This window comes from Halichoerus grypus, chromosome 7 (genome assembly GCF_964656455.1).
Source record: "Halichoerus grypus chromosome 7, mHalGry1.hap1.1, whole genome shotgun sequence".
Classification (NCBI taxonomy): Eukaryota; Metazoa; Chordata; class Mammalia; order Carnivora; family Phocidae; genus Halichoerus; species Halichoerus grypus.
In genome coordinates, this window is record NC_135718.1 from 104,407,497 (window position 1) to 104,427,023 (window position 19,527).

Here is a 19,527-nt window from a genome sequence, read left to right on the forward strand (position 1 = left end):
GGCATTCAGGTATCTTGAAATAAATTTTTTCCTTCCCTAATTACATCCTAAGAGTTTTAAGGGGGAGGGGAGGAAGGTCCCAGATATATTTACTGATTTATCCATCAGAGTAGTCCAAGCTGATAGATTGTAACAACTTTGATGATTTGGGATTCAGTATATCTAAGGTAGTGTTAAAACCATACAGTATTTAATGTTAGAATCAGCATAATTTCCCTTAATAATTAAAATCTGATCCTTGGTTAGAAGCCCAAAAGCTCTGCAGTACTCTCCAACCTAACAATCACACTTACATTAATTCGATTCCTTCATGTAAAACGATCATTTTTATTGCTCCTGCCTGAAAGGTGCAAATTGCTTTCCCTCTTGGGTGTAGGCTGCTCAGCTTTCTTCTTATTAAAAAGACAGGAAATATATCTTCCATTTAAAGTATTAATGTCATCTGTAAATGTGCAGTCTAATTTCTCATTGATTTGAACTCTTTGAGGAAGATTTGAAAAACAAGGTGTAACTTAGCACTCAAGGTTGTCACACCAGAATTAGATGTTTTCAATGACCAGCCTTCCCAATGATGGAAGGATACGGAGCGGAGGATAAGAGGGCTGGAATAGATGGGAGTATATTTCACGTAACTAAGAGGACTATGAGTGAGTTGGCCGGACTCACAAGTTCATTTTTCTCCTAAGCAGGACTTTGACCTATTATGTCAGGAAGTGAGCACTCTTTATAATCGTTGAAGTGGAGCTCAGTGTACCGCATTTGGGGCAAGAGGGTGTTGAGACTGGACCCAGGGGAGAAAAGAGGTCATTTGTGAACAGATACTAGTCAAGAGATGAGGGCTTTTTCTCAACCCTTCTGAGGTCAAAACGTGGTAGATATTCTACCAAAATGGGTTCAGTATGTAAATGGAGTAATTGAATGAAAATTCTTTCTGTAAATTGGAAATAATAGAAGCTATTCTGTGTAACCTCAGCAGATTTGAGAAAAAAGTATTGAAAATACTTAAGGTTGTAAAAATAAATTTGAAGTGATACTAGTATTCCACAATAAAGAGCTACTTGTCTCCTCCCTTAAATAATCGTTAAGGGAGCAACAGAAGTAAAAATGCTGTGAAACAGAAGTACTAATTCCATCCCGGATGAAATGAAGCCATCAGCCTACTCAATCTTTTAACCTATGTACTTAGCAGCTGTTTGTATATTGAACATATTTGAACATTATGTAAAATCTTTATGATTTCATACTGAGACATTTCACCACCTGTGACCTGTTTAGACCAAACCCACAGGACTCAGCTGGCTTCTGGTTTCAGGGCCTGGGCCCGACTGTGCCAGGTCCACGTGATGGTCACCGTACTGTGTGGGGACAGCATGGCTGGCGTCGCGCTGACCCACCTTGCCCACGGTGTCTGCATGGTGCATCTGCTCATGGGGATCATCCATCGGTCTTCCTCTGCTTTTAGAGAATTTCCCATATAACCGTAAAATGTACTTGCCTTTGGTGTGTCTGGTACCCCTACAAAGCGAAAGAGTTTCCTTTCTTAACTCTGCATGGACTTCAGATTAGGAGACTTGGAGGAGGAATAGGAAATCAATCTACTCACAAATTGAGACAACAGAGAACTGACCTAATGAGGAACATAAAGGGCAGGGTCCACACATCCCGCAGGGTTAGAGCCCGGGTTTCCTGTCAATGCTACGAAAATAGACACAGAAGAAAAAAGAATGACATGTCATTATTTTTAAATTTAATCCCCTTAGCACATTCTTCTTTTTTTTTTTTTTTAACTCATTTACTCTTCCCAGCAGCTCTAGGAAGTAAGTGCAGATTTGAGGCTGATTCTATAGATGGTGTCAAAAGGAAGCACAGACTAACTAAGCAGCTCAAGGACACACCATGGCGACCGGAAGGTCAGGATTTGAACACTGGCTTCTGGCTCGAGGGCAGTGCTCTTGATCACCATTCAAGACTCAGGGCGCTGTGCTTTATACTCACTCATTAGTTATTATACCCAATATCCCTTTGATTATATATCCCTTTGATTATCAGAATCCTGAAACGCCCTATACTTCAGTGGTTTTTGAGGAAGGCGATAAGTTAGACATTAACACTATAATTAGAACTTTCTTAATTTTTGAAGTGTGGATCCTGAAAGTGAATGATTGCTCTAACAATGATCAGGACTGTTACCCGATTCTACTCACTTTCTTTTAGGGATTTGAATAGTAAGGTAAGCATGTTTGTCCAAATTCCAGAAGTTCCATGTTTGACTCTGTGCTCTATATGTGGCAAGAGAGCCTTGTGCTCTATCTAGCAAGCCTACTGACACTGGGTAAGTAAACCTGTTAACAATTCCATCTATTTTGAATTTCCCTGACTGTGGAGAAGACATACGGTGATGGGAGTTATTGTTCAAATGTAGAACTGTTGCCATCTGACTTGAATCTCACTTTGCAGTCTTTTAATTCAAATAATTCTGGGAGCAAAGCTAAGAGTACTTATTGGTTTAATGGAAAAAAAACCACCTTGATAATTCAGAAAGCGGTAATTTAGAAGAAGATCAGACAAAGATACAGAAGTGTCTTATATTAAAAATTATTTCTGGACAGTTTCTTGAAGGACACTTAATTATATAAAGGCAATATATATTTTTTGTAGCATTTTTATCAAGTGTATAGGTAACTAGCATGGATAGCTAATATATTGGTGGGCAGATCCAGAAAGATCTGGCTAGAACAGTGTGTCCGTGAAACACAGTAGGGCCAAGGGTAATATATGAGATTCAGGTCCAAAAGAATTCTACGTAGTGTAGCAAGTTAATGGCATTTTAATAAAAATTTTTAGCAATTACAAGCTAATTTAAGCCTTTGCAAAATTGTATATTTGCTGCATAGTCCGTGCACAATAATGTGTTTGCGTTAAGGCTACAGAAGAGACCAAGATAAATGTGCTCCCTACTTTCACAGGGTTTACAGTCTAGCAGGCAAGATAAGTATTAAACAAATAATCACCAAAAAAAGGTTATGAGTTTTGTGAAGAGAGGGAGTCCTGGGTCCTACAGGGACATATAGGGAAACCTGATTTAAATTAGGGGTCCTAGGTTCTATGGGAACAGATAGGGAGAACTAATCCAAGTTAGGGTTCAGAGAAGACCTAAAAGACAAATAGGATTCAGGCCACTGAAGCGAATGAGGGTAAGGGGGAAAGTATTGCGGGAAGAGGAGGAAGAATATTTAAGTCTTGGAGGTGAGCAAAAGAAGAACTTAAATATAATAGATAGAATGTAGGTGAGGGGAGCAGGGAAGAGCCTGAAATGAGCCTGGGGAAGATTGTAGGAACCAGACCATGTTAAGGAAATTGGACTTGACACAAAGGGCAACACTAGGCCGTGACTTAAACTTGGCAATTCCTCTGACCTTTCTAGTTGTGAATCTTTTGATCTTTAAAGTAGGAGATTTGGATCAGCCCTTTCAGATCGAAGATCACTAATGTGAGTTTAAGAATCCTAGAAAGAAGTATTTCTCATCTATTCTGCTGTTATTTTTCTTTTCAGATTGGAATATAGATTTTGTCATGAAGCATATTTTAGTGTTTTAGAGAAAGTACTCTGATGACTCCTATGATAGAGGTTTTTTAAAAATCATTTTGTCATCGTAAAGGAACTGTAGATGTACTATGGGAAGAACTTTAAGTGCAGAATACGAACAAGAAGATCATAATCATGGACACCATGGTACTAAAACCCTGGGAATATAGCTGAATGGAGGGTTCAGGCTGATAAAACTGACCACAAGGGAAATCGTACTTGTTGGGGGAGGGGAATATTGGAGGTACAGGAATGGTCTTCAGATTCCTGAGCAGGATTGTTTGTGGAAGTTGGAACAGAAGGGCAGAATCGTGGTTAATGAGTACAGGCTGCTAGAGATACACATTTCACCTCAGTATTGGGGAAAACTAAACTAACAATTAGAGCTGTTCACCACAAAATTAGTGAATTCCTCTGAATGCCTGGAGATGTTCCAGTAAATTACTAAATATGTTAAACCATATGTAGTCACTTTAGGGATATTACTGAGGAAATCTGAGCATCAGACAGAAAGTTAAATTATACGGCTCATGATGTTGAACAATTTTCAGGTGCTTCTTAACCATTTGTATCTCTTTTGAGAGAAATGTCTACTCAAGCCCTTTGCCCATATAATTAAGAGTTTTATTTTGGAATCTTAATTCACTTCATGTTTTGATGAACACATAATTGATCTGAAGGATAATTTAATACCTGTCTGAAAAAGAAAAGCAATTTAAGCTTCTTGGTATCTTGACTTGACATATCCATCACCTCTCCTAGTTACCTGTCGTTTTGTGGGGGTGTGAGAACACTTTGAGATCTACTCTCCTAGCAAATTTCAAGTATATATTATTATAACTGTAGTCACCAGGCTGTACATTAATTAGGTCTCTAAACTTAATCGTCATATAACTGATATTTTGTACCCTTTGCCCATTTCCATCTTCCCATTTCCTGCAGGCCCTGATAATCATTCTATTCTCTGTAAAATTGACCATTTTAAAGTGAACAATTCAGTGATATTTAGTACCTTCACAATGTCATGCAACCATCACCTCTGTCTAGTTCCAGAACATTTTCATCCCTCCAAAGTAAAACCCCTTATCCATTAGGCAGTTTCTCCCCATTTTCCTTTTTCTTCCTAACCCCTGGCAACCACCAAATCTGCCTCTGCCTGTGGACTCTATTCTGGATATTTCATATAAATAGAATCATATAATATGTGACCTTTTGCTTCTCTCACTTACCATAACATTTTGAAGGTTCATCCACAGCGTAGCACATATCAGTACTTCATCCCTTTTTATGGCTGAATACTATTCCACTGTGTGCATATACCACAGTGTGTCTATCTGTTCATCTCTTGTTAGACATTTGGGCTGTTTCCACCTTTCGGCCATTGTGAATAGTAAATAGCGCTGCTGTGAATGTGTGTGTGCATATACTTGTACGAGTGCCTGTTTTCCTTTGTCTTTGGTGTATACATAGGAGTTGAATTATGGGATCATAGGGTCATGTGATCATAAACATAGATCATTCTATGTTTAACTTTTTGAGGAACTGCCAAACTGTTTTCCACAACAGTTGAACATTTTACATCACCAATAGCAATGTATGAGGGTTCCAGTTTCTCCATATCCTCATCAACACTTGTTATTTTCTGTGTTTTGTTTAAATTCTAGCCATCCTTGTGGGTATGAAGTGGTACCTCATGGTATTTTTTTAAGGTATTTTTTTATTGTGATAAGATATATAAAACATAAAATTTGCCTTTTTAACCATTTTTAACTGTACAATTCCACAGCATTAATTATATTCACCTCTTTATTTCCAGAACTTTTTTACCCCCATTTCCTCCCTACCCCCACAGAAACTCTGTTACTAAGCAGATCTTTCCTATTTCCCTCATTTCTCCTAACCCCTGATAACCTCTAGTCTATTTTCCGTCTCTGTGAATTTGCCTATTCTAGTTATTTCATGTAAGTAGACTCATACAGTATTTGTCCTTTTGTGTCTGGCTTATTTCACGTAGTATGAAGTTTTGAAGGTTCATCCATGTTGTAGCCCGTGTCAGACCTTCATTCCTTCTTATGGCTGAACACATTGATCTTGTGTGTATACCACATGTTGTGTATCCGTTTATCTATTGTTAGACACATGGATTGTTTCCACCTTTTGACTATTGTGAATAATGCTGCAGTGAACACGGATGTAAAAGTATCTGCGTCCTTGTTTTCAGTTATGCTTGGTGCTTACCTAGAAGTTGAATTGCTTGCTCATACTCTACTTCTGTATTGAACTTACTGAGGACCCGCTGTGCTGTTTTCCACAGTAACTGAGCCATTTTACATTGACAGTACATTTCTCACCAGCAGTGTGTGAAAGTTCTAATTTCCCTACCACCTAACTAACAATTATTTTCTGTGGTTTTTTTTCTTTTATTCTGACTATCCTAGTAGGCGTGAAGTGGTATATCATTATGGTTCTGATTTGCATTTCCTTAATGGCTCATGATGTTGAACAATTTTCATGTGCTTCCTAACCATTTGTATATCTTTTTGAGAGAAATGTCTACTCAAGCCCTTTGCCCATTTTTTTTTTTAACTGGATTGTTTGTCTTGTTATTGACTTATAGGAGTTCTTTGCATATTCTGGATATCAAGCCCCTTTCAGATTCATGCTATGGAAATATTTTCTCTCATTCTGTAGATTATCTTTTGATTTTCTTGATAAGTCTTTTGCACACAAGTTTTTTTATTTTGATGAAGTCCAGCTTATTTTTTTGTTGCCTGTCTCAAAGATACTTTTTACATGATAAGGCACCATAAAATTCATGAAAACATCTATTTTTTTAAGATTTTTATTTATTTATTTGATAGAAAGAGAGAGAACATAAGCAGGGGGAGCAGCAGGCAGAGGGAGAAACAGGCTCCCCGCTTAGCAGGGAGCCGACGCGGGGCTCGATCCCAGGACTCGGATCATGACCTGAGCTAAAGGCAGACGCCCCAGGAGCCCCTGAAAACATCTATTTAAGAAAACAAACCTGGGGGGGTGCCTGGGTGGCTCAGTCGTTAAGCGTCTGCCTTCGGCTCAGGTCATGATCCCAGGGTCCTGGGATCGAGCCCCGCATTGGGCTCCCTGCTCAGCGGGAAGCCTGCTTCTCCCTCTCCCACTCCCCCTGCTTGTGTTCCTGCTCTCGCTGTCTCTCTCTGTCAAATAAATAAATAAAATCTTTAAAAAAAAAAAAAAAGAAAACAAACCTGGGGTGCCTGGGTGGCTCATTTGGTTAAGTGTCCAACTCTTGATCTGAGCTCAGGTCTCGATCTCAGGGTCCTGAGTTCAGGCCCCGTGTTGGGCTCCACACTGGGTGTAGAGCCTACTTAAGGAAAAAAAAAAAAAAACTTTCTGTGATTTAACAGTGAACGCAAACTGTTCAGCTTAGTACATGCAGAATAATACAATAGCCAAATTGAAGGCAAATTTGTATGAGTTGAGTAGTTTTGTTATCTTCTCTCTAAGCTTTATCTTTCTATGAAGAAGGGTCCTATCCTTTATAGAAAGGAAATCTTGAGATTTTTAAATTAATGTTTATAAAAATCTGAGAATATGCTTATAAGGCTGGCAATAAATTCTTTGAGCATACTCTCTGCTTAGTAATGACATCATCTGTCTTATTAGATTCCAAGATGTTGAAAATAGCCCATTCACATACTCCTGTTATATAATTGAATCATCATTTATTGTTATACAAATCAAAGCTCCCTTGCTATCTCTCTGGTTCTTGTAATCATATATAGAGACACATGACTGAGCAGTAAGAGATCCTTCCTGCTTCCACACGTCAGGCTGTGTTGGCCTTGATGGTGTAGAATGGAGATTTAGAGGGCCCTGGAGACAGTGGTTTTTAAACTACTCCTAGAGCAAATCCTGTTTTATTCCGGATACCCCAGTTTTCTCCTTAGAGCTTCAGGGCCTTGCTGACTAGCCTTGGAGTAATACAAAAAGCCCTGCTTAGTTCGAAAACTTGCTCCTATTGCTAAACTGTTTCTGGCATTGATCTTCACAGTAGCTCCCACCCTTGGCAGTCTTGTTTTTGCTTGGTAGGTCAAATGAGTAAATAAGATTTGATTTTTACCTTTGGAAATTTGAAGTATAAATTGAGTTGGGTAAGCATTTATGCTTTACAAACTCATTGTTTGATAAAATAAAAAGCATAAAAAATTGGTCAATGGCATTGTCCATGGCTGGCAGGTGTTAATGAAATACTAGCCATATGTTCCGTAGCCACATGAGACAGATGATTGTATTCTGTTCAGTAGATTTTACTCTTTTTCTCTGCCAATGGCCTCTCAGATTTATCTCACAAAAGGGACCAGGCAATGGGGCGCCTGGGTGGCTCAGTTGGTTAAGCGACTGCCTTCGGCTCGGGTCATGATCCTGGAGTCCCGGGATCCAGTCCCACATTGGGCTCCCTGCTCGGCGGGGAGTCTGCTTCTCCCTCTGACCCTCCTTCCTCTCATGCTCTCTGTCTCTTATTCTCTCTCTCGCAAATACATAAAATCTTAAAAAAAAAAAAAAAAAAAAAAAAAGGGACCAGGCAAGAGAATATGGATAGATCAGCTCACATCCATTTTCCTGGAAAAGTAACTCAAAGATATGCCCAAAGGATAAGGTACTTGTTTGATCCTTATTTAAGCTGAGACTGTGCATTAATAAGTGGCAAGGGTGTACCATTCCTTACTACAAGAGATATCAAAAAAGCCAATACATGGTCTTTGATCACAAGAAGTTTCAGTATTCTCAGAAAAGAACACACCCACAACTAGAAATGCCTTATGACTTAAGCAAGTTAAAAACAAGTGCAGATGAGACGATGCAAACTGAATCTGTTTGGGACAGTGCCAACTGTGTCGAATCAGGTAAATTTATTTCTTATGGAAAATACATGTCAATCTGAGAGACGAGGCCTGCTAGTTAGTTGAAATTATCTGTGAATTCCGGTCTCTGCTAGATTTTCGGAAAAAGATTCATTTAACACATTTATTTCAGGTGTTGATAGTCTTAGTGAAAATAATTGAAATCTGTGCCGTTTTAATGGCACAACTTTTTATTGCTGTCATCTCCATTGTCATCTGGTATACCCAGTAAGCCATGCAATCACCCAGTTTAATTATTGCCTAGCACTGTGTGAAAGCTTACGTCTCTATTATATAAGACACAGACTGCACTGTTGTCTCTAAGTAGAGGTGCCCATTCATAGACCACTCTATGTGCTTATTTACAAGATAAAACCATATAACTGTGCAAGGATTTTGATTGTTTCCCCAGAGGTTTTGACTTGCACATCTTTGCCATGTGAGTAAGTTAACAGTACTAAACTTTGTGTTTCTAGAGGTAGAAGGTTTGTCCCGTGGACTATCAATTAGGACAGGCAGTTTCTCTTGTCTTGCCTGTAGAACAACATACCTGTTTTTGTGATACAATCTTCCTGATAAGGTAGCTATGTTTACCAAACCCTTAGTTGGTGGAAATTTTACAAAGCTTAACCCTGGAACTTTTATAATGGAGGAAAGGGCACTGCCGTCTGATTTTCAGCACTGTCGGGGTTCTATTTTAAGTCAGGTGGCAGGTAAGTAAATACCTACCTTCTTTATATAAATGAGCTGTCCACAAAAGGTTTTTTGTACTGTTTAACTATCTTAAAGATTCATTGGAGAACTATAGGAAAAAGAAAAAGAACAGACTTAACTTAGCACTACTTTAATGCCAGTGGTTGTATGAAATGAAAAATACTAGCAATTCATTGTTTCAGAAAATAAGTCTTAACACCTAAAGAAGCAAGTTACAAAGCTTCAGTAACTTCTGGAACATTCTTTCAATACAAACACTTCAGATATATACTAGTGTCCAGGATAGATTTCCCAGTATATTGTCTACAGCAGATCTTAAATATTGAAAACTAACAGAAGTTGTTGCATAATTTTTTCTGTAATTAGATAAGAACATTCTTACTGCTGGTCTGCAAACAGTTCATAAAGATAGCTGCTGCTTAAGATACTTCATAGTTAACAAATGCTGAGTGGTGAACTCCACTCTTCATTTTCTATAATGTCATTGTATTATCCTAAAATCCAGTGGTTTTCTCACATACAGTCCAGGGTTGAAAGGTCCAAGGCCAGTAGGACAGCTCTGCCATCCTCACAAGCTGCTTCCGTCTCTGGGTCCAAGGAGTTGTTTGAGCTCTTGCCATCTCCCTGCCAAAAGGAGAAAGGAAGGGGAGGACACACCCCTTCCCTTTTAAGGGCACTAGTACAAAGTGGCATACATCACCTCTGCTTGTATCCAGACTTAGTCATATGTCCCCACAAGCTGCAGGGAAGGCTGGGAAAGATCCTTAGATGGGTATGCAGGAACCCAGTTGAAATTCAGGAAGAGTAAGATAGAGTTGTGCATCCATTACCACATCCAGTTTTAGAGCATTTCTGTTACCCCAGGAAACTCCCTCATCCTCATCTGCAGTCAGTCCCCATCTTATCCCCAGACCCAGTCACCTGTAATCCACTTTTTGTTTTTATACATTTGCATTCTCTGGAAGTTTTCATATACATGAAGTCATATAATGAATCGTCTTTTGTACCTGGCTTCTTTCACTTAGCATGAGGATTTTGAGGTCAGTCTCTGCTGTTACACTTACCAGCTCTTTGTTCCTTTTTGTTGCACAGTACTATTCCACTATGTGGATATTCACATTCTGTGTATCTGTTCACTAGTTGGTGGATTTTTTTTTTCTTGTTTCCAGTGTTTAGCTACTATGAATAATATTTCTATGAACATTTCCATACAAGTTTTTGTGTGAACATACGTTTTCATTTTTCTTGGGTGGATGCCTAGGAGTAGAATTGCTGAGTTGTATAGTAAGCTTATGTTTAATTTTTTTTTTTTTTTTTTTTTTTTAAAGATTTTATTTATTTATTTGACAGAGAGATAGCGAGAGCAGGAACATAAGCAGGGGGAGTGGAAGAGGGAGAAGCAGGCTTCCCGCTGAGCAGGGAGCCCGATGTGGGACTCGATCCCAGGACCCTGGGATCATGACCTGAGCCGAAGGCAGACGCTTAACGACTGAGCCACCCAGGTGCCCAAGCTTATGTTTAATTTTTAAAGAAACTGCCGAATTTTTCCAAAGTGGCTCCAACATTTTACATTTCCACCACCAGTATACAAGGATTCCAGTTTGTCCTTCTCCTCAACAGCCCTGGATGATACTAGTCTTTTTCATGATAACCATTCTAGTGGGTATATGATAATATCTCATATGAAGTTTTTATTTACATTCTCATTGATGTTGAACAGTTTTTCAGGTACTTATCAGCCATTTGTATATCTTCTTTGGTAAAATGTCTGTTCAAAGCCTTTGCCCATTTTTTGATTAGGTTATTTGTCTTCTTGTTGAGTCATGATAGTTCTTTATTATGTTCTGGGTACAAGTCCTTTATCAGATAAATGATTCATAAATGCTTTCTTATAATCTGTAAGATTTTCTTTTTTACTTTCTTAATGATTTCTTTTTTTTTTCTGGTTGTCTCTTTAATTGAATGCAGACCCATTCATAGAATTAATGATGTCTTTTGAAGAGCAAAAGTTTTCAATTTACCAATTTTTTTTTCTTTTATAGATTGTGCTTTTGGTGTCCTAGCTAAGAAATCTTTGCTTAATCTAAGTCATAGCAATTTTCTCCTAGGTTTTCTTTCAAACATTTTTTAGTTTTAGCTCTTATATTTAGGTCTGTCATCCATTCTTTTTTTTTTTTTTTGCCATGGTGAAATAGATGTCTACATACATTTTTTGCATAGCAATATCTGATTATCCTGGCACCATTTATTGAAAATACTATTGGATACACTTGGCATCTTGTCAAAAAATAATTGTCCATAAAGGTACATGTTTATTTCTGGACTCTCAATTCTATACCATTGATCTGGTATATAACTATATAACGTATAACTATCCTCACCTGGCTAGATTTTTAAGACTTTCACAGTAATACATCTGAACTTACCTTCTTGCTTTGTCATCCAATCCAGTCAATGATGGGACCTGAAATGACCTCATAATACTTAAATATCACTGAAAATTGGGATACAGGAGCTGAACTTTTAAATTCACAGACCACATGTAAGTCCAGAAGACAAAAGGGCCAAAACTGGGAAAAAAAATTATGGTCACAAAAATGTAGTATTTGTTATATTAAAGTACAGGTTAACAAAGAGATCTAAAGAGACAGTGGCTTAAATAAGGAAGATCTTCATTTTCCTCTTCAGTATCAGTTTGAGTGTATGCAGTCCAAATTGACTGTGATGGCTATGTTGAGGTCAGGAAGGCAGACTCAGGATTCCGGTCCTGTTGTTCTACCGTCTTTAGGGATGTTGCCCTCATGTTCATGGTTAAATATACTCACGACCACATTTTCTAGGTCTATATTCTAGTTGGAGGGAAGGGTGAAAATTGGAAAGGGAGAGCATACCTCTTTGAAGGAAGTTTCACATACCAATTGCCAAAACTTGTCACTGGCCATACCTAGATGCAAAGAAGGCTAGGAAGCATAATTTTAGCTGAAGGCCATGCACCTGGCTTAAAAATGTATTCCTAAAAAACAAGGGGCAAATGCATAGTTAGAGGCAATTAGCCATGATACCTCCAATTATATTTATATTATGCGTAGTTAAATTTATGTACCTCTCAGAAGATGAACACTGAGCAGCTACATTTGAGGCACTGTTTGGGGATTGTGAAGGTTGTCCTCAGTGAGATTACCAGAAATTAATTACTGGTGGTGGGGGAAGTAATCATGTTTTAGGTCTTAAAAAATTTTGCTCCAAAACTAAAAATGCTGTTTCTGTTTTTCAAACACAACCACTGAAGACTAAGCTGCATCATTTTACATTTTTTTTAGCTGTCTTATTTTGGTAACTCTTTACTTAAAACAATTATTGAGTACCTGTCATGTGCCAGGGATAGTAGGGTAATTTGTCTATATCCAGAAATATAATGATGTTTGGCCTCAGAGAACATGTAGAATATCCTGAAATGTTGAAGTTTGAATAATAGCAAGAGATGCTAAGAGGCTTTTATAATACAGAACTGTATTATGAAGTAATTGTGTTTTTGAAAGAGCCCAGGACTGGGGCGCCTGGGTGGCTCAGTCAGTTAAGCATCTGCCTTTGGCTCAGGTCATGATCCCGGGGTCCTGGGATCAAGCCCCACGTCGGGCTCCCTGCTCAGTGGGGAATCTGCTTCTCCCTCTTCCTCTGCTCTTCTCCCAGCTCATGCTCTCTATCTCTCAAATAAATAAATAAAATCTTAAAAAAAAAAAAAGCTCAGGACTGAAAGTGAAGAGACTTAAATATGAGTCCCAGATTTGTCACTCATCACATAACTGGACTGGCCTCAGTTTCTTCACCTTTAAAACCAGGAGGTTGGGCGCCTGGGTGGCTCAGTTGGTTAAGCGACTGCCTTCGGCTCAGGTCATGATCCTGAAGTCCCGGGATCGAGTCCCGCATCGGGCTCCCTGCTCAGCGGGGTGTCTGCTTCTCCCTCTGACCCTCCCCCCCATGCTCTCTTTCTCTCTCTCAAATAAATAAATAAAAATCTTAAAAAAAAAAACAAAACCAGGAGGTTGATTATATGCTTTCTACAGTCTTCTTTGCTTCTGTGCTTCTCTAGCTCTTGCTATCTATGATGTATATATTATACTGTGTTATATATTCTCTATAGTCTCTATGTCTCTATGATTCTGTAGTTTCGATTTTCTATAATCCATGGTTCTAGTGTATCTATTGCCAACCACTCTAAAACATAGTATCTTAAAACAAGGACCATTACGCTTTCAGATGGTGTGTGTGAAGAATTCAGACGGGGCCTAGTGGGCATGGCTTATCTCTGCTCCATAGTATTCTGAGGCCTCATTTGGAAAGGCTCAAACAGCCGCAGGTGACTTGGAAAGACTAAGGGCCAGAATTATATGAAAGTTCTTCACTCTTGTGTCAGGTGCCTGGAATGGAATGTCTCAAAAGATAGGGCTCAGCTGGGATTGTTGAATAAAATACTTGCTTTGGATTCTCGATATCATTCGGGCTTCCTCACAGCATGGTGACCTGGGTGTCTAATGTGGTGGCTCAGGGCACAAGGAGTTAGTGTGTTCCCAGAGCAGGGTTTTAGCTTATGAGATGATTGAAAGATTGTAGTAGAATAAAAAATTTAAGAATTAGTTCTAAAACCAAATACATGAAAAATGTTAAGTGTCAAGTAAGTAGAGTTATAAAAATTTACGTGAGGGGCACCTGGGTGGCTCAGTCGGTTAAGCTCTGCCTTTGGCTCAGGTTATGATCCCAGGGTCCTGGGATCGAGTCCTACATTGGGCTCCCTGCTCAGTGGAGAACCTGCTTCTCCCTCTTCCTCCACTCCTCCCCTGGCTTGTGCTCTCTCTCACTCAAACAAATAAATAAAATCTTAAAAGAAAAAAAAAAAAAGAAGAAAAGAAAGTTTACTTGAGGCTACCAGGACAATAAAACAGTAATTTCTTGAGTGTGTACTAGATGGTAGATGTTGTTCCATAAGTGCTTTTGTGGATTATCTTTTATTCTTTACATCAATCTTAAGCAGAAATCAAGGCTTAGTGAGGTTAAGCAACTTGTCTAGGTCATAATGCTGGTAAGTGGCTGAGCCTGTGACTCAAAACAGATCTAACGCCAAAATTTGTGGCTTTAACCACTGTTATGGGCTGAATTGTGTTCTCCCTCCCCAATTCAGATGTTGAAGTCCTAAACCCTAGTGCCTCAGAATATCGCTGTATTTGGAGACAGGATCTTTAAAAAAGGTAATTAAGGTTATATGCAGTCATTGGAATGGGCCCTAATCCGATATGATAGATGTTTGTGGTTGGTTTTGTTTTGTTTTGTTTTGTTTAAGGTTTATTTATTTATTTGAGAGAGAGAGGGAGAGAGAGAGAGAGAGTGCCAGCGTGGAGGGGGTAGGAAGGGACAGAGGGAGAGAGAAACTCAAGCAGACTCCACGTTGAGCATGAGGCTGACTCGAGGCTCCATCGCAAGACCCTGAGATCATGACCTGAGCCGAAACTAAGTTGGACGCTTCACCAACTGTGTGACCCAGGCACCCTGATATGATAGATGTTCTTAGAAGAGGAGGAGATTAGGACACAGAGAGGCCCAGAGTGAAGAGCATGTGAAGACACAGGGAGAAGGTGGCCATCTATAGACCAAGGAGTGAGGCCTCAAGAGAAACAACCCTATTGACACCTTGATCTCAGACTTCCAGTCTCCAGAACTGTGAGAAATACATTTCTGTTGGTTAAGCCACCCAGTCTGTGGTATCGTGTTATGGCAGCCCTTCGCAGACTAATATTACCCCAATGATATGATATTAATGTATGCTTTTGTTGTTTTTAATTTGTCACTCTGTCCTTTTCTTAACTGAAATAGTTTTGGTATATAACAGTGTTCATTTTAGGTGTGGTACCACATAATGATTTGGTCTATGTATGTATTGTGAAATGCTCCCCACAATATGCTTAGTTAACATCCATCACCACACATAGTTACAGGTTTTTTTCTTGTGGTGATGTGTTTTTATCAGCCTACTTTCAGGCTGCCTTTCAGATCGTCCTGTCCCTTACAGAGACATTGTCAACAAAATCCATAATAATGTATTTCTTCTCTAGTTATATTAGTTTCATCTGTTTTTATATGATTTTACAAACTCTTGCCATTATCACTTGCTGAGGAATGTAATAAGTAGAATTCTTCAAGGTAAAAATACCGTCTCTCAGGCATGCTGTTACCTATGAGATAAAATTAAGAGTTCTTCCCTTTTTTGAGATGTAAGCATTAATAGCTCCTAAGGGCATTATTTTCTGCAAAGGTCAAGGTTTAATTAAGATTATTTCAAAGTAATCCAGAAATCAACATGAAAATCTCTGGTCTTAACAGCTAGTTATCAGCTCCTAAGAACTGTTCAAAAACGCTGGGAATTAGACTTCATCAAGAGAGCATTTATTCCATGATCCATAACCCATCATATCTAAATTTTTTTGTCTTGTTTTATATATATAAATCATGCCTCCACGGTGAGCTTCCTAAAGATGAATCCTTTTGAAAATCCTCTGGTTAGTAAAATGTAAAGCAATACTTGTTGCAGGTGGGCACTAAATGTCCATTAAACTGAATTTCAGATTTAGATATTGTGGGTCCCTTTTCCCTCTAAGCCCCACAGTTGAAACACCATTGAAATCAATACGAGAAAGACATTTATTTTCAATACTTGCATGTTGTTTTGTTGTATTTACTCTGCCCTTCAATTTTTAAAATTATTTCTTCTGACATGCCCTTCCGATAGCAGCATTCTTTCCCAGCACTTCTTTTTCACCAGGGAGTTTAAGAACATAACCTACTCATGTGTTGGGAGAGAAATATTTCTAAATAAGGACCAGGAGGTTGATCATTTTGTGAGATACTATTGGCCTCCTCCAGCTAAAAAAGCAAATGACAACATTATTCCTAAAACCGGAACATACGCATATTATTCATGTCTCCAGTATACCAAAACTTTCCGTTTTCTGGTAAAGGAATTCATGGTAGTGGTTAGAAGTATGGGCTCTGTCTGGATTCAGAGCCTTTCTATGCCACTTACCAGCTGTGTGGCAAATCAGCTTAACCTTGTTTCCTGTTCTGTAAAATGTGGGCAATAATAGACAATGTCTGTAGAGTTATGGGAACAAAATAAGGTAAATCATTTTATTTGCTTCTACAGCACATGGTACCCAGGAAAGAGGCAGCAGACGCTAGTCCTTATCATTGCCATTGCCTCCTGGGGATTTGGGTATTAGAAACAACTGAAATCACCTTTAAGGCTGATCGGTTTGAGGAAAGCACAGTAGGTAGTCACTGAATGTTTATTAGGTAATAGTTAAAAATATGGGAAGTACGTATGGAGCCTTTATTGAATAGGTGACTATTTTCTCAAAGACAATGGCAAGTTTTAAAAAGCCCACAATTTTCACAGTGCTAAATTCTGCATGATTCCAAGGTTCCAGAACCTTCCCAGTTTTACCCTTAGTGCAATGTCTGGATAAATGATATGTAGTCAGATTACATAATATGTTAATCATTTGAGTATATTCTACATAAACAAAGAATTAGAAGTCTGCTGCATAGTGGTACACTTGGTCACCTTTAAGTTTTAATCAGAAAAGTATTTAGTCAAGGGGCCCCTGGCTGGCTCAGTTGGTGGAGCATGTGACTCTCGATCTTGGGGTTGTAGGTTCGAGCCCCACATTGGCTGTAGAGATTACTTAAAAAAAAAAAAAAATCTTTTTTAAAAAGAAGAAAAGAAAAAGGTATTTAGTCAAAACTTACAAGTGGTTTCACTGGGCGTTGCAAACATGACTGAGCTATCATCACGCTCCAGGTCAGAGGTACCTAAGACTTGTAAGAGGTTCACTTTGAAATTACAGGACAGTCCAGTTAGTTTCATAAGAAAGGTACAAAAGACTCTGGGACTCTGGAAAAGAGGAGAGAGCATTTCTCATTGCAGAATCAGGAGGTAGGGCTTTTTGGGAAAAAAATGGCATTTAAGGGGAGCTCTCAAGGATGACTTTGCTTCCTGCTTCCCCAAAAATCTAGGGTAATCAGATGCTGCCTGGCTACATTTTTCTACTCCTAACATACTTTATTTTCTCCAGGCTCAGAAAAAGACTTGTTCTCTTGTTGTTCAACATTAATCCTTTCAACCTTGCTCCCAGTCTGATCCCTGCCTGCCTCCCCCAGGGCCGTGCACCAACCGGTAATCTCAGTTAGCACAACAGTTTCAACTACTCTTCTAGTGACGCATATTTTCTTTCTCAAATTAAGAAAAACTGGTCAGGAAGTTCTTGAGCCCCCTCATACTAGTACTATCTCTCTTTCTCCCCTTCCCTTAAAGACAAACTCTACAAATGAAGAGGTTATGCTTGTCTCAACTTTTTCTGCAAACTTAAAAAAAATCCTTATTTTTCTTTATGAACTATTTCAGAAACAGAATTATGGAATAAACACCCATGTATTTGTGCCCAAATGAATAAATATTAATATTTTGCCATATTTATTTGAGATCATGTTTTTAAGAAATTAAACAATGCAAATATAGTTTAAAATTCATTTACCTTCACTCACTTTATACTCCCTTCCTCCATAGTTTTCTGCCCTCCCCAATTGATACATATTCATACCATTAACTTTTTAATACTTTTGATATATTATGTAAGAGGTATCAGTCTGTGGCACTTACTATGTACTGGGTGCTGTTCTAAGCACTTGGAGTATATTGTATTAGTCAGGGTTCTCCAGAGAAATAAAACCAATCAGATTTATAGAGAAAACAAGAGAGAGAGAGAGAGATTTATTTTTGTTTTTTGTTTTTTGTTTTTTTTTTAAGATTTCATTTTTAAGTAATCTCCGTACCCAATGTAGGGCTTGAACTCACAACCCCAAGATCAAGAGTCGTGTTCTCCACCGACTGAGCCAGCCAGGCGCCCCAAGAGATTTATTTATTTTAAGGAATTGACTCACATGATTGTTGAGGCTGGCAAGTCTGAAATCTATAGGGCAGGCTGGCAGGCTGAAAATTGAGGCCAGAGTTAATATTGCAGGCTTGACTCTAAGTCTTGAAGGGCAACAAGCTAAAAACTTGAGCAGGATTTCTTACATTGCAGTCTTGAGGAGAAATCTTTCTCTTTGGGGAAACCTAAGTCTTTACCCTTAAGGCCCTCAACGGACTGGCTCATTTTCATAATGGATTGTCTTTTTTCTACTGGTTTATATTGGTATTTGTATATTAATCCTTTACTGGTTATATTTGTTACACATATCTTTCAGTTTTTTCTTATCTATGAACTTTGTTTATGGTGTGTTGCTGTTTGCCAGAATTTCTAATTTTTTTTTTTTTTTAAGATTTTATTTATTTGCGAGAGAGAATGAGAGACAGAGAGCATGAGAGGGAGGAGAGTCAGAGGGAGAAGCAGACTCCCTGCTGAGCAGGGAGCCCGATGTGGGACTCGATCCCGGGACTGCAGGATCATGACCTGAGCCGAAGGCAGTCGCTTAACCAACTGAGCCACCCAGGCGCCCCTGAAATTTCTAATTTTGATGAGTTAGATTTATCAATCTTCATTCACTTATTCATTCAATAAATATTTATTGAGTACTCTACTGGGCACTTTTATACTCTGGGAATATGATAGTAAATAAAAGAGGCAAAAGTCGCTGCTCTCAAAGAACTTACATTTACTTGAAGACAGGCAGTAAATGCACTGAGTAAAACTATATAGTGTATTAGAAGATGGTGGGTAATATGGAGAACGCAAGTCAGGAGGATCAGAGTACTGAGGGGGGCACAGTGTTAAGTGGGTTGGTTAGGGTCGATTTCTGAAAAGGTCCATTTGAGCAAAGACTTGACTGGGGCAAGAGAGTGATCCGCGTGGCTGTATGGAAGGGAGAGTTGCAGGGGGAGGAGACAGCCGTTGGGGTGAGGCAGGTGCTCGACTGGTGCCTGGAGACTAGTCTAGACTGAAGTTAGGTGAGCCTGAGGAGACCTGAGAGGAAACTGCTGGGGAAAAGAGAGCCCGATGGAGCAGGGCCTTGTAGGCCATAGCATTTGGTTTCTATTTTTATTTTATGATTTGTGCTTCTGGTCTCTTATTTAGATTGCTTCCTTACCCAGAGATCATAGATGATGATGATGATGAAGATCGTGGTTAATATTAATTAACTATTTACTGAGTGCCAGGCACTTTTTAAAAACTGATTTTTGTCGATTTTCACAGAGATGATAGTGTTTTATATGTAAAATTTTCAAAATACTTGCTTTTCTCATTTAGGTACTCAGTTCATCTATGCTAATTATTTCTTTGA

The 19,527-nt window shown here is 38.8% G+C and overlaps 1 protein-coding gene and 1 long non-coding RNA gene across 8 annotated transcripts in view; one reads left to right on the top strand and one right to left on the bottom strand.

Moving 5' to 3' along the window:
* The window catches only part of RABGAP1L (RAB GTPase activating protein 1 like), a 748,424-nt gene that overhangs the window by 663,876 nt on the left and 65,021 nt on the right, over positions 1 to 19,527 (top strand). The window lies entirely within an intron of this gene.
* Positions 1,627 to 9,788, bottom strand: LOC144382489 (uncharacterized). Its single transcript, XR_013449486.1, has 4 exons — positions 9,720 to 9,788; positions 9,214 to 9,286; positions 6,829 to 6,947; positions 1,627 to 1,695 (listed from the first exon to the last, which is right to left on the bottom strand). It is a non-coding gene; the product is annotated as an uncharacterized LOC144382489 (long non-coding RNA).